We start from the raw sequence: 12,796 nt of genomic DNA on the forward strand, positions 1-12,796 counted from the left end.
CTTCCCTCGTGGCCTCAAAGGGAATGGAAATAAGTGTCGGAGACCAGCTTCAACAAGGATCCAGCTTACCAGGGTCGGGGCATGGGGATTAGAAAAACAAGGAGAATGAAGACTGAGTGAAGATAATAAACAGAAGCATAGGATAGTACCAGGAGGGAGTTCCAGTGTGTACTGAAAATTGTCCGCATTTAATTTCCATTTGCTTAAATACCCTGACCCCTAAAGGTAGGAGTAAAATTTAAAAAACTGCATTCACATGATACAAGGAATGAACAAATCAATTGAAGGTTTACTGTCTACATTCTCAGTTAACATGCTGTTGCCAAAACAAAACAAACAACGCTCATACACTAGACCAAAACATTATGTGGACAAACCACTCCCTGGGTAGAATCTGTTGTTATTTCTCTGAAGGAGTAGGAGGAACCTAGTTGAATGCTTAGACTTTTCTTTGAGGTAGAAACAAACCTACTTCATAATACCTGAAATACCATGTCTGGATATTAGCCATACCTGTTGTCTGAACTGTTGACAATAACCTCGACAGAACTGAAGTCATTTCCAGATCTCTGACCTTAAGTCAAGGTAAAACAGACCAATATTTATGGGCCCTGTCACATAAATGGTATTAAAATGGCAAAGTTGTGATTGGTCAAAATATTAATCTTGATGACTGTGACAGACTCTAAGAGACAAGGTCATGATTGGTCTAAAGCAAGTGGCAGGGAGAGGGAGGGGGTTGGCTGTGATATAAGCAGGCTGCTTGGGCTCTAATGGAGTCAGCCGAGAGACACTCTCTAGTGTTACCCCGTTCCTTGGTGTTGTAGCATCAAGCTCAATAAAAGATCTCAAGTAATCTTTTCTTGCTTGCTTTCAGTAGTGTGGGCACAACGAGAAAGAAGTGTCAGAGACAGCAGAGTGACAGAGTCTAGCAGAGAGACTTGAGGGAGGGACAAGGCAGACAGCTTTACTGGACAGCTAGCTGAAGAGGAAGTAGTTGAACCGTCCATGAGTGGCCAGAGTAGGAAGAGGGACCATGGAGATGGGTAAAAGAGGTTGAAGATGGGTAAAAGGCTGCAAGGAGCCAGAGAGGAGAAACTGCAGGCCATGGCCACTTGAAGGTATTAGAAAGCCATCAGGTTTTTAGAGCCGAGGGTTTCAGATTTTAGGCTAAAAGCAGTAGCACTGGCCAGTGTTAAGGGCTGAGGAATCCCTGTGTTCTACACTGGCACATGGCCTGTCACGCTGGCTGCCACCAAGGACAGAGGAATCCTGATACCTAGAGCTACTTGGAAGCTGTGATACTGGCTGAAGACTCTCAACATCCTACACCAACACTGAAGTGGGGTTGGTGGGCAGAGAGATTAAGTAGGAGGAAAATCTAGAAAGAGAGAAGAAGGAGAAGAATGAGGGAAAAGAGAGAGACACACTTGGGGCTAGAAGTCAGGCAGCCAGACATGAGAAGCAGGAACATAAGGCATACAGAAAGAAAGAAAAAAAGAAAGAAAGAAAGAAAGAAAGAAAGAAAGAAAGAAAGAAAGAAAGAAAAAACCCTGAGGCAAAATGTAGATTAAGAGAAACAGAACAATTTGTATAAGAGCTAGCAAGAAATAAGAGCTAAGATAAGGCTGAGCATTCAAAACTAATAAGAAGTCTCATGTCATGATTTGGCAGCTGCTTGGTGGCTATATATATGGCTATGTATGTGTGTGTATATACATATATATGTATGTATATTTGCAGAACATTACACAGTCCTTAAAAAGGACAATGCACTGGGTGGTAGTGGCGCATGCCTTTAACCTTAGCACTCAGGAGGCAGAGGTCGATGAATTTTTGTGAGTTTGAGGCCAGCTTGCCTGATCTACAGAGCAAGTTCCAAAACAGCTATGGCTACACTGAGAAACTCAAAACACTTCAAAAAAAAAAAAAAGAAACGAAAAGAAAAAGGACAATGCATATATGGTTGAACACTGGCCATATTAAGCTCAGCAAATACATACAAGAATATGTATTGTATGATTTCACACTTATGAAGTAAATATAGTAATCAAAAATCATAGGAACAGGAAGTAGAAAGAAGGCATTACTGGGGGTATACAGAAAGTGGGAAGAAGGCATTACTGGTGGATACAGGAAGTAGGAAGAAGGCATTACTGGGGGGTATACAGGAAGTAGGAAGAAGGCATTACTGGGGGTATACAGGAAGTAGGAAGAAGGCATTACTGGGGGAATACAGGAAATAGGAAGAAGGCATTACTGGTGGATACAGGAAGTAGGAAGAAGGCATTACTGGTGGATATGAAGAAGGCATTACTGGTGGATACAGGAAGTAGGAAGAAGGCATTACTGGTGGATATGAAGAAGGCATTACTGGTGGATACAGGAAGTAGGAAGAAGGCATTACTGGTGGATATAGGAAGTAGGAAGAAGGTATTACTGGGGGGGGGGCGTAATTACTCTCTGGGTATAGAACTTCAGCATTGTAAGAGGAGAAAGTTCTAGAGATCGCTGCAACAATGCAGACATAGTTAACACCACTAGACAGCAGGTAGAAATGATTAAACTGGTACATTTAATGTTGTATTTCTTACTATAATAATAGAATTCGTTTTTGCTTTGTAGCAGAAATTGAGTGTGTCTAGCCCCCTGAAATAAAATGGCTTTAGTCGCTCAGTGACTGTGGATGACCTGACCCTTCCATTCCCATTAGCTTTGGGTAATTTAACCCGAGGAGCTCCCTGACGATAAAGGATCCCAGGCATTGGCTTCCAGGTCCACATCTTTGCTGGACATGCAGCTGCTATGGAAGCAGGAACAATCCCAGCGTCCCTTTCCAGTCAACCCGTGAATCACAAAATGATGTACATGAAAATTCCTGTACAGTAAAAGTTTTCAATGACAGCCAAAAGAAAAAAAAACAGTAAGTGCTTCAACCTCTTACATGCTGCACAGAAGTCAGGAATTTCTTCATGTACTGAATATCAATCATTTTCACCATATGAAGCGAATATGTTACAGTCCACACACTTCCATTCACTTTATATGCTATGGACGTTATGTTTGTATAACAATATCATTTGATTTTATGAGAGTTCCTTCTAATGTAACATTAAGAATATGTGTTATTGCCATTCTGTGGGCCAGTGGTTTGAGGAGTTGTATCCTTCCCCCATTGTCATGAATACAAGGTCAAATAATACTTGGGTAATTGCAGCCTTTTTCATTTTACCTGATACATAAAATTCATCGTTCTTTTACTGGCAGACAATATCTTGTCCTTGCTCAGGAGAAAGGCAAATTGCTTTCGCAGAGTAGTGGCTGTGGTTTGTCTAACGATGATATAAAATCCATTGATAGCTTTAGTCCTCTGTAAGAATGATAAGACTTTTATACAGTGATAGAGATCTGCCTCCCACCAGCGTAAAAGGGATGGCAAGCCCTGAATTAGCTCATCAGCAAGGGTACGGAGAAGTCCAGGGATGCTATGTGCTGATGTGTGCTGCCGTGTGCTGCCGTGTGCTGAGCTTAGCGGACATGGCCAGGCTTCTTGCCTGCTGCGTGTCTTAGCACTGGAGTTTTCCTTGGTTTCCCTTTTCATTAAGATTTGTTGTTTGTGGCAGAAGAAGGGTTGCATGAACTCCACGACTTGGGATTCCAGAGTGACAGGACTCTCTTGTCATGCCTAAATATAGAAAGAAGTCAGGGAAAAACTGACTTTCCCAGTCTGGGTCATGCCCATGTTGGAAGCAACGGCCACTGGCTAGGGGGGTGGATTATTTTGATTATCAAGCCTAGACCATATGCACACCCTGTGGCTAGATTTAACTGCCAAAAGGGAAGAAAGGCATGTAGATGCAAAATACTTTTCTTTTTCTGTCCAAGCTACTGGGTAAAGTTTTACAAAAGCAATACCCAAGGGGCACGTAGATTGTGTCCAAGAAGATTTATTTATCAGGGATTTGTGGTTGTTTTCAGACTTTTTTTTTTTCATTTTTCTTAGTTCCACAAAACCACCACACTTAACAGTTGATTTAAAAAGATACTCTTTGAATTTAAAAGTTAGAGTTGAATTTATGTTGCCAGCTGCTTTTACATTCAACAGCCCCCTCTTAATCTTTTTATTTATTTACTACTGAGATATAATAGTCACTAATACAATGTAAATTTACACAGAAAAATTGTATGAAAATGCTGATGGAGACCAAAATAGCTCAGTACAAGAGTTGTCGAGATTAATAACAGGAACAGACTTTGTGATTTATGTACTGCCTTTAAAAAAGCGATTTTATGGAGACTATAGAGAAACCAAAGAATGTTATAACTAAACTTACAGCAAATGTTGAAGTGTTTTTGTTTGAGAACCACAGGACATCTCCAGTAAGATCAACAACCACAGACCATGCTTTTATACTGTGAGAACTTTGTCTTTTTCCCAAAAGGGCTATTTCAGAGTTAGCCTCCCTCGTGCGCCTGAATACTCAATGATCCGACACACTAGTATTATTTTAGTTAATTTTTAAATTAGTGTGCAAGACAAAGACAAAAATACATTTTAAACCCCTTTTAAAGTTTCATAAAAATGAAAGGAAGAAAAGGATAAGTCCTAGATATTACCTCTGCCCGCTCATACGCAACACTTCTGACTGCTGGTTCGAGCCCTTTGAGGCCAGGGAATGTAGGCACTACCAGCCTGGTTCTCCTCTTTTTTGGAGGAGACTCCTCTCTAACTCCTTTTGACTTCACCATGACGATCAGTTACCAAGTTACTTCTAACCCGACGTATATAGCTCCCCTCCATCTCCCAAGTTAATGTCCCATAGCCGACTTTTCAAAGGCCTATTTTGGCTTGTGCCAATTTCTTTTTTTTTTTTTTATTTATTAAGGATTTCTGCCTCCCCCCCTCATCCGCCTCCCATTTCCCTCCCCCTCCCCCGATCAAGTCACCCTCCCTCATCTGCTCGAAGAGCAATCAGTAGAAATTCTCTTTATGGCTGATTCTCCATGAAATCCTGTGTGTGGACTCAGGAGGCCATGCGTGTGATCAGACCTGATGCTGGGCAGCTCCTGCACACCGTTGTTCCAGATAATAGTTCTGAGGCATCTGGCTGGGGGTGGGGCGGATATTATTATCAACTAGTTAAATCTTCCTCAATTGAAATTCAATATGCACTGCTCAATGAGTTTGGGGACTGCCAGTCACTTGACTTTCATAAATTTGTGTTCTCATTTGTGACTCTAAAGATAATGCCGCATGCCTTTGAGGTACAAAGGTTTGGAAACAATAAACCTAGGTATACATTTAAAATAAAGGCCCTGGCGGGCACTTTCCTACTTTCCCTGTTCCAGCATGGTAGCAGTGTGTGTGGAGGAAATTTTATTTTAAAGTTTTATTTTTACTTTAATTAATTAACCGCTTATGCGTGTTTTGCTTGCATGTTTATTGGGGCATCACATGTGTGTCTGGTGGCCCAGGAGGCCATAGGAGGGAATTAGATTTACTGAAAGTTGAGTTATATGTAATTGTTAATGGCCATATGAGTGCTGAGAATTGAACTTGAGTCTTCTGGGGGGGAAAAGTGCTCTTAACCACTGAGCCATATCTCCAGCTGCAAAATTTTATCTTTTGAAATGTTTCATGTATTCTAGGCTGGATTGAAACTTACTTAGTCATGTTGGGGATGACCTTAAAGGTTTTTAAAAAAAATCCTCCTGCCTCTTTCTCCCGAGGTCATTACATTGTCATTACAGGTGTGTGCCCCCACCCCTGGTTCACAGTGTGCTTGTGGTCAAACCCAGGCCTAATGCATGCTAGACAAGAACTCCACCCACCCATCTACATCCCGGCCTCTGGAGGAGGCGTCTGATTCTCTTCCTCCATCTTCTAGGCAGCTTGCTCTGCATCCGTTGGGACTGTAGGCGTATTCTGTGACCCTCTTCTGGATCTGTGGTAGAGAGTGGGGCTCAACAGAAAAACTGAGTGGCAGGAATAATTTCAGATGGGAGCAAGTTGGCCAGGGACTTATAAACAAGACAAGGTGGTAAGAAGATGAAACTGGGTAAGCTGATCTGAAGATAAAAGATTGTTGTCCACAGAGAAAGTGTTCATTAGGTACACTTTCAGGGATACTTTTTATAGTTATTTTTTCCTGTGTATAAAATCCTGGCTCAGGGCTAGTGAGATAGTTTAATGGTTAAGTGAGCCTACCCCTAAACCTGGCAACCTCAGTTTGATTTCTCAGGACTTAAATGGTTGAAGGAATGAAGTGATTCCCCAAAGTTGTCCTTTGACCTACACATATACATGTGTGCAAGTGTGTGTGCATGCACGCGCGAGCGCGCGCACACACACACACACATACACACACACATGCACGCGCACACACACATACATACACAAGCGCGAAGTAAATATATGTGATGTTTTTCTTTAATTGGTAAAATTCCTAGCTCAATTGTTTTGACTATCAGAGCTATTTGGTAAGCAATGTCTGGATGAATGAGTGGATATCAGATATATCAGTCAATAAATTAATACACTCATGGGCATCATAGTACTAGGAGACTGGATTCTGAACATCATGGGATGAATCCCAGCTTTGCCTCTTAACAGTTTTGTATCCTTGAGCAATTTTGTAACTTTTTGTTTTTGTTTTTGTGACAGGGTTTATCTGTGCTGGCCTGGCTGGCCTGGAACTCTTTCAGTAGACCAGGCTGTCCTTGAACTCACAGAGATCTGGCCTGCCTCTGCCTCCTGACTGTTGGAATTAAAGGCATGTACCACCACTGCTAGACTTGTGCTGTCAAACTTTGTAACTTCTATGCCATCTAAAGAATGGCTAGTATCTGCCTCTTAGGATAAAGTTAAGCTACCTAGTCAAAGAAGCTGACAAAAGGCAAGCCCTCTGTCCTATGTGCTATCACTATTTTTATCGCCAAAATCAACATTAATATCAAGTAAGCAGTGATGTCCAGCACATGTCACATTCTTAGTACAATCTATTAATCCAACCATCATTTCAAGAAATCTTGCAACAACATGAAAGTATCATTTTAACATCTAAGAATGCCCAGCTTTAGCATATCAGATGCAGCACAGTAAACTACTTCTATTCTTTAGTTAATTAAAGTTAGGGGTTAGCATTGTGGTTGTTTAAGTGAGAATCCCCTGTAATGAATCTTCTTTTTCTCCCTCTAACCAGCTCCCAAATAATGCCATGGAGACTTAATATTAATTATAAAATCTCTGTGTATAGCTTAGGCTTGTTTCTAACTACCTCTTACAGCTTAACTCGTTTCTATAAATCCATATTTTACCATGTGACTTTTTAATCTTTTTCTTATTCTGTATATCTGACTCCCTCTGTATCTCCTATACCTCCTGCCTGGCTACTGGTCATGCCACTCTTTATTAAAACAATCACAGCACTGTATCTTCACACTGTGTACAAATATCCCACAACATGCCCCCCTAGGCTGATGTATTGGAATACTTGGTCCTCAGTTGATGAAAATATTTAGGAAGGATTAGGAGGTGCCACTTTGCTGTAGGAGGTATGTCACTGGGTTTGGCTTTGAGGTTTCAAAAGCCAAAGCCATTTCCCCGTAACTTTCTAGATATCTGCTTCATGCTTGTAGATCAGGTGTTAGGGCTCAGCGACTACTCCAGTGCCATGTCTGCCTGCATGTTGTAGACCAGGTGTTAGGGCTCAGCGACTGCTCCAGTACCATGTCTGCCTGCATGTTGTAGATCAGGTGTTAGGGCTCAGCGACTGCTCCACTGCCATGTCTGCCTGCATGTTGTAGACCAGGTGTTAGGGCTCAGCGACTGCTCCAGTGCCATGTCTGCCTGCATGTTGTAGACCAGGTGTTAGGGCTCAGCTACTGCTCCAGTGCCATGTCTGCCTGCATGTTGTAGACCAGGTGTTAGGGCTCAGCGACTGCTCCAGTGCCATGTCTGCCTGCATGTTGTAGATCAGGTGTTAGGGCTCAGCTACTGCTCCAGTACCATGTCTGCCTGCATGTTGTAGACCAGGTGTTAGGGCTCAGCGACTGCTCCAGTGCCATGTCTGCCTGCATGTTGTAGACCAGGTGTTAGGGCTCAGCTACTGCTCCAGTGCCATGTCTGCCTGCATGTTGTAGACCAGGTGTTAGGGCTCAGCGACTGCTCCAGTGCCATGTCTGCCTGCATGTTGTAGACCAGGTGTTAGGGCTCAGCGACTGCTCCAGTGCCATGTCTGCCTGCATGTTGTAGATCAGGTGTTAGGGCTCAGCTACTGCTCCAGTACCATGTCTGCCTGCATGTTGTAGACCAGGTGTTAGGGCTCAGCTACTGCTCCAGTGCCATGTCTGCCTGCATGTTGTAGACCAGGTGTTAGGGCTCAGCGACTGCTCCAGTGCCATGTCTGCCTGCATGTTGTAGACCAGGTGTTAGGGCTCAGCTACTGCTCCACTGCCATGTCTGCCTGCATGTTGCCCTACTCTCCATCATGATGATCATGGACTCCAATCTTCTGGAATGGTAAGCCTCCAAGTTAAATGCTTTCTATTATAAGTTGCCTTGGTCATGGTGTTTGTTTTGACACAGCAATAGGAAAGTACCAAAACAAGCATATATAGAGTATCAGATTTATTATTACATTTTCTTTTTCATACATACACACACACACACACACACACACACCTTTATATCTGTCATTCTTTTTTTTTTTTTGTCGAGCAAGGCAAGTTTATTTTACAGATCCGACCTGCTTTTATTTAAGCTCACTCATCCCAACTTCTTGACAGTGAGAGTCTTGCAGAACAGCAGAGAGACAAGTAAGGATGAAAGCAACACAGAACAATATATTATAATATTGCTGGGCACATAAACACACAACAGCCCGCAGCTGCTGTAATTATAATTGGCTGCTCAGCGAGGCCCAAAAGACCCAGCAGAAAAAAAGGACATCATGACAGGGTAGCAGGGCAGAGTCGGTGGTGTATTTATGCAGAAGACTGGAGTGTTTAAACTTATCTTTGTGCGATCCAGATGTTCATTTCCCACTGTGCGATTCAGATGTTCATTCCAGATGTGCGATCCAGATGTGTGATCCAGCTGTTTATTCCAGATGTGTGCCCCGGATGTTCGATACAGATGTTCATTTTTCCAGATGTGCGATCCAGATGTGTGATCCAGCTGTTTATTCCTGATGTGTGCCCCGGATGTTCGATACAGATGTTCATTTTTCCAGATGTGCGATCCAGATGTTCATTCCAGGTGTGCGATCCAGATGTTCATTCCAGATGTGCGATCCAGATGTGTGATCCAGCTGTTTATTCCAGATGTGTGCCCCGGATGTTCGATACAGATGTTCATTTTTCCAGATGTGCGATCCAGATGTTCACCCCAGATGTGCGATACAGATGTTCACTCCAGATGTGCGATCCAGATGTTCACTCCAGATGTGCGATCCAGATGTGTGATCCAGCTGTTTATTCCTGATGTGTGCCCCGGATGTTCGATACAGATGTTCATTTTTCCAGATGTGCGATCCAGATGTTCACCCCAGATGTGCGATACAGATGTTCACTCCAGATGTGCGATCCAGATGTTCACTCCAGATGTGCGATCCAGATGTGTGATCCAGCTGTTTATTCCTGATGTGTGCCCCGGATGTTCGATACAGATGTTCATTTTTCCAGATGTGCGATCCAGATGTTCACCCCAGATGTGCGATACAGATGTTCACTCCAGATGTGCGATCCAGATGTTCATTCCAGATGTGCGATCCAGATGTGTGATCCAGCTGTTTTTTCCTGATGTGTGCCCCGGATGTTCGATACAGATGTTCATTTTTCCAGATGTGCGATCCAGATGTTCATTCCAGGTGTGCGATCCAGATGTTCATTCCCGATGTGCGATCCAGATGTGTGATCCAGCTGTTTATTCCAGATGTGTGCCCCGGATGTTCGATACAGATGTTCATTTTTCCAGATGTGCGATCCAGATGTTCACCCCAGATGTGCGATCCAGATGTTCATTCCAGATGTGCGATCCAGATGTTCACTCCAGATGTGCGATCCAGATGTGTGATCCAGCTGTTTATTCCAGATGTGTGCCCCGGATGTTCGATACAGATGTTCATTTTTCCAGATGTGCGATCCAGATGTTCATTCCAGGTGTGCGATCCAGATGTTCATTCCAGATGTGCGATCCAGATATTCTTTCCAGATGTGCGATCCAGATGTTCGATACAGATGTTCATTTTTCCAGATGTGCGATCCAGATGTTCATTCCAGATGCGCGATCCAAATGTTCATACCAGATGTGTGATCCAGATGTTCATTTCCAGATGTGTGCCCCAGATGTTCATTCCAGATTTGTGCTCCAGATGTTTATTTTCCAGATGTGTGATCCAGATGTTCATTTCCAGATGTTTATTCCAGATGTGTGTCCCAGATGTTCATTCCAGATTTGTGCTCCAGATGTTCATTTTCCAGATGTGTGATCCAGATGTATATCTGTCATTCTTATTTGGTTTCCCTTCACACTGTTATCCCAGGATCTACTGTCATTCTGGCTTACTCTCTGACTTCCCCAAGATGCCCCTGAAACTTCTGCTTTCTCACTATGTACGCCATTTTCCTCCCCTTTTCCACACTTCCAAGTTCTTTCTCTCTCATGACCTCTTTTCTAATTTCATGACCTTAGATAATAAGTAAATAGACACACATTCAATTTTTAAGCATAGCCATTTGTTTTGGAGAAAAACAGGATGAGTTGGTGTTTCTGATTCTGGCTTATTTTGCTTTACACAAGCTTCCCCTTCTCTATATGCCAAAAATAAACTTGCTGAGAACGAAACTGCTGTGTTGGGGGGAATCCCCATTCCCAATAGCAAAAATAATACCTTGGAATAAATCTAACCAAGGAGACAAAAGACTTTCACAGTGAAAACTTCAGGATGCTGAAAAAAGAATGAAGAATTGCTAGAAGATTGGAAGGCTTCCCATGCTTCTGAATTGGCAGAATTAATGTTGGAAAAATACTATAGTACCAAACGATATCTAACTACATGAGTTTGTGCTTGTCTTGAATGTCCTTGTGTTCCCAGCAGATTCAAAAGACAGCCTTGCTGACTGTAACTGTCTCGGTTCATAGCCGCTTTCTTTCTTTATTTTACCATCGAGATAGAGCATTTCATGCCTTTTTGGTTTTTAGGGATAATGACAGGTGAGCTGGTACAGTTCTGATGGTTCGCCTGTGCAGGTACGTCGATGGCTCTCTCCCTTCAGTGTTTAATATTGTTCCACAGCTTCAGGTTTTGACATCTGTATTGTGTCACGCGGACATTCTTCATCGGTGAGGCTCATTTGGATCTCTAAATGTTTCTTGTGTTTGCCTTCTTCTACATTTGGGACTTTTTCTACTGTAATTTCATTGGACAGATTCTCTCTATGACATATCTTATATATATAATACATATATATGTATGTACATATATATGCACACACATATATGTATATATACACACACAACCTTTTTCTTCTATCTCATGAATTCTTCTTTTTTAAATTTATTAGATTTAAAAAATACCAATCCAAGTTTCCACTCCCTCCCCTCCTACCATTTCCTCCACATACCCTCCCACCCACCCCCATCTAATCCTCAAAGAGGGTAAGGCACATTGCCTTATGGAAGGTCCAAGGCCCTCTCTACTATATCTAGGCCAAGAAAGGTATACATTCAAAGAGAATAGGATTCCCAAAAGCCAGTACATGCAGTAGGGATAAATCCCAGTGCCACTGCCAGTGGCCCCTCAGTCTGCCCCAGTCATACAACTGTCAACCACATTCAGAGGAACTAGTTTGGTCCTATGTTTGTTCCTTGCTAGTCCGGCTGGAGTTGGTGAGCTCCCATTAGCTCAGGCAAACTGTTTCAGTAGGTGAACCCATCATGGTCTTGACCTCCTTGCTCATATTCTCATTCCTTCCACTCTTCAACTGGACTTTGGGAGCTCAGTCCAGTGCTTCGATGTGGGTCTCTGCCTCCATCAGTTTCCCCTTGGGCCTGAATTGAATCCACCCACATATTTGTATGCTGTTTGGGACCACTGAAGATATTTATCAGAAAACTTTAAAAATCTCCATCTGGCACTCTACCTTCTTTGGCATCTATGAGTTCAGTAGTTGGGGAGTGGTGACCTCCTAGAGAAGTTTTTTATAGCCTCTCATTGTCATGTTTCTTATGTGTTTGTTTGTGATCTGTTCATCTGCTGATTTGACCATCTCTTCCAAGTGTGTGTGTGTGTATTATTGAGTAACCCGAAAGGCTCAGTTCTCAATCCCATTCTAGAAGAAAACAAATCCCTACAACAGCAACAATGCCAGAAATATACTGAAAATCATTTATAGCTCCCTAACCCATTACCAGTGACCGTAGACCCCACATGGGAGGGGTACTATAGAAGGTACTCTGGGGTTAAACAATATTGCAGGTGAGTGTGGAAATCATAGTAGTGAAAGGGGGGAGACATGGAGGAGAAGTGGGGTTAAACAAAGGAAGGAGAGAAAAGAGTGGGGAAGATTGCTGTGGAGAGGAAAAGGAAAGAGCAAAATAGTGGAAAACAAGGGCTCCCCAATAATGAAAAAAGTTGAAATACAAACTCAGAGAAATAAAAGAAAGTGGATGAAAAAGAAAATCACAAGTATTTAAAAATAAGGTAAAGTCAAAGCACTACTTTTTGTGAGGGAAGGAGAGGAACAGGGAGGCAAAAACAAACCAAGGAAGGGGGAAATATAGTATTACCAATAA

General features: G+C 42.6%; 1 protein-coding gene across 3 annotated transcripts in view; it reads right to left on the reverse strand.

The window, feature by feature from the left end:
• Nxpe4 (neurexophilin and PC-esterase domain family member 4) overlaps positions 1 to 12,796 on the reverse strand; it is a 250,000-nt gene that overhangs the window by 100,385 nt on the left and 136,819 nt on the right. The window lies entirely within an intron of this gene.

Source organism: Microtus pennsylvanicus, chromosome 3 (assembly GCF_037038515.1).
Source record: "Microtus pennsylvanicus isolate mMicPen1 chromosome 3, mMicPen1.hap1, whole genome shotgun sequence".
Taxonomy (NCBI): Eukaryota; Metazoa; Chordata; class Mammalia; order Rodentia; family Cricetidae; genus Microtus; species Microtus pennsylvanicus.